The sequence below is a fragment of the Cariama cristata genome, unplaced genomic scaffold (assembly GCF_000690535.1).
Source record: "Cariama cristata isolate BGI_N322 unplaced genomic scaffold, ASM69053v1 scaffold27429, whole genome shotgun sequence".
Lineage (NCBI taxonomy): Eukaryota > Metazoa > Chordata > Aves > Cariamiformes > Cariamidae > Cariama > Cariama cristata.
The window spans coordinates 4,986-8,114 of NW_009635669.1; the positions used below are offsets into that span (position 1 = coordinate 4,986).

General features: G+C 60.9%; 1 protein-coding gene across 1 annotated transcript in view; it reads left to right on the forward strand.

The window, feature by feature from the left end:
- The window catches only part of CADM3 (cell adhesion molecule 3), a gene marked incomplete at its 5' end in the record, with an annotated part of 7,634 nt that overhangs the window by 2,585 nt on the left and 1,920 nt on the right, over positions 1-3,129 (forward strand). The gene's annotated exons all lie outside the window — the stretch shown is intronic.

Sequence of the window (3,129 nt, forward strand, 5' to 3'; positions counted from 1 at the left end):
CGGCTGCCTCTGTCCCAGCTGCATCTCCCTGTGAAGGGGCACGGATCCAGGGAGGGCTGTGGTGGGAGGGGGGTTTCGTGGCGTGGGGTGGGTGCATGCATGCAGCTGGGTCCTGACACACTCGCTGGCAGAGCACTGCATCTGCAGCTCCTCCAGCCACATCCAGCGGCCTCGTCCTTCCATGTACCGTGCAGGGCTTCGGCCTGGGGCCGAGATGGGCAGAGGGTGGTTTGCAGGGGTCAGAGCAGGGACGTGGCACAGCCCAGGCTGAGCTCAGTCCCTGTTGCCTCCGGTAGGGAGTGGGAGAGGGTGCGACGGGGGAACTGTAGGGGCTGCAGGCAGGACTCTGCTGGAGTCTCTGGGATGGGAGGAAAGGCCGGTACTCCTGAGCCTGTTGCCACCATGAACCAAAGCAGATTTCCAGATGGCGCTGACCCCTCCAAACCACGAGGTCCCCTGGCAGCCCTGTCCCAAGCTTCTGGAGACGGGCCCCGTGGCTTGCCCTGAGCCGCTGGAGCTGCAGGCTTGCGTTGCATCCCGTGTCCCCAGAGTCTATCACCGCTCGACACCCGTCCTCATGTGGGAAGGGGCAGCACCCGCCATCTCCCCGCACAGTGCTGTTCCCTCACCGCCTGCCCCTGCTGTGCTCTGCCGCCGTGTTCGCTGTCGTTGTGCCCTGCCACGTCCAAGTGCTGTGTGTTGCATGTGGAACAGAGCCGTGTGATGCACAGGGCTGCAAGCGTTTCTCCAGCCCGTCCCGGGCTGGTGACGGTACTGCCACAGCTCCTGTGCTCAACACCCAGCCCCTTGCCCGGCAGGTTTCCCATGTTGGTAGGAGGCTGTGTCCCTGTGGTTTTGGCCTTGGATTTACGGTTATCCTCCTCTTCTGCCAAATCTCTTGCCATCTCTCTCCTCTCTACCAGCCTTGAACTTTCCATCTTTCAGCACTCCTACGTGCTCCAGCTCTTCCCTTTCCCTTCCCCTTTGCCTCCCCTCCCCTCCTGTTTTTGGCACTCTTGGCGTTCTTCCCCTCCAACATGGCTGTGGGTAGAGGGAGTGCATGGTAGTGATGGTACTTGGGCACCCTGTCCCCCTGAGTCCCTCTCCTCTGCCTGTCCAGGATGAGCCCCTAAATACCCAACCCTGTGCAGTCATTCCTTCATCACCCCTTGTATCCCTGCCGGGTGCAGGGTCTGCACAGGGAGCTGGTTCCTGAGCGTGGCTGTGAGAACACAGCAGCACCCAGAGCCCTCCACACCCATCCAGGAGCACAGCAACCCCCAGGGTGCTCAGCACCCATCGATGAGTCACAGCAGCATCCAGGGTGCTCGACACCCTCCATGAGCACACAGCACCCAGAACACCATTACCCCTCACATGCTTGGTGTCACAGCCCCTGGCAGAGGAGCTCCACATCTAGACTTAGTTCTCCTTCTTAAATTGCCCCTCTTTTTCCCCAGAGCCACTTGGGTCTTGGGCACCATCACTGGAGCAGCTGCGTTGCCCAGCCGAGCCCTCAGGCCCACCTGCCACAGCGGCCACCTTGCTCAGCAGCAAGGGAAAGTGGGGACAGAGTGGTCCCTGAGGGTGTGCGTAGGAAAGCGTAGGTGGTATCTCACAGCGGGTGACACTTCCCAGCCACGGCAGTCCCAGGGCTCTCAGGCAGGAGGGTCCCAGTGGGGTCCCTTACAGAGGAAGGGGTGACCGGGAGTGCTGGCAGGGTAGGTGACTGGGGAAGATGTTCACAGCAGTGTGTCCCAGAGGACAGTGGCAGGAGGAGTGGGACCCATGACCAAGAAAGGGGTCGTGGAAGGAGCTGCTGAGAAGAATGATCCCATCAGGCTGGGGGGAGCCGAGGTCCCCTCCCATGGGCTCTGTCATGCCTCAGTGGCACCTCCCGGGGTTGATTTGTGTCCCTGTGTTTTTGTCGTCCTCCCCAGATCTTTCCCAGCTCCCCACCCCACACGTTCACTCCACTCCAGCCCCTCCGCCAGGCCCTTCCCAGCCCATCTCTCATGCTTCCATGGCCACCGCTTCATCCTTCACTCCAGCTCCCATCCAAGGTACTGTAAGCTCCTTTTCTCTCTTTATGGACACGCTGCTCCCCAGCCCGGCAGGAGAAGCTCCGCGGGAGGATGGTGGCCCAGCCCTGGGCCAGGGACACCCTTGCCACGTCCCAGGTGCCAAGCCAGGCTCCAGTCCCTGTGCATCTGCTCGTTGGTGTGAGTGGATGCTGCAGCCACCATCTCAGCGCTTCAGGGTGGTGGTATGAAACAGAAAGAGTCAAGGCCCCAGAGTCTGGGCTGCGTAATGGTCTTTCCAGCTCTTCCTGGCAGGTTATGGCAGCAGCTGCCTGTCAGCTGCAACCTGTGCCTTGTGTCCATGTGAGATGTTGTCCCTCTGTCTTGTCACCTCACCTGTTGTCTCTCCCACCCTGTCCTGTCCGAATGCCACCTCTGAACGTTGCTGTGGCTCTGTCCCCCCCAAGCTGATGAGACACAACGAGTGTGGAGTGGAAGGAGGATTTGTCCCTGTGTACCAGGGCTAACACAGGATCCCAGCGCAGACTGTGTTACAAGATGCGGCTGACTTGGGACTGGCCTTGGGGTCCCACCTTCCTTGGGGTGCTGTTACCTCCTGGGGTGCAGTGTGTGGCCATGCCAGCCTGCACATCACCTTCCTGCTGGCACGGTGCAGGGGAGGAGTGAGCCAAGCTTGGCTCTGCCGTGTGCTCAGCCCCCTTTTTGGGGGCGAAAATCCCACCATGAAGGATGGGGCAGTGGGATCATGGCTGTGCCTGAAGGCAGAGCTACCATGGGCTGCACAGAGCATGTTGCTGGTGCTGCTCCCTGGGGTACATCACAGACAGCCGGGCACAAGGATGGGTTTGCCCATTGCAGCTCTTCTCAGCTGCCTTCTTGCCCAGGCAGGGCTCCCAGCGCAGCTGTTGGGGCTCCTCCTGGCTCACTCGCCACAGGAGCTGACATCGATGGCCATTGCTACCCGCTCCTTGCTTCCTCTGCTGCCTTCCCTTTTCTTAATCCCACCTCGACAGCTCTCATCTGCAGCAGGATTGAGCTGATGGCACCGAGCCAAGCAGGATCAGACCCTCCAAGGCGCCCGCCTGCA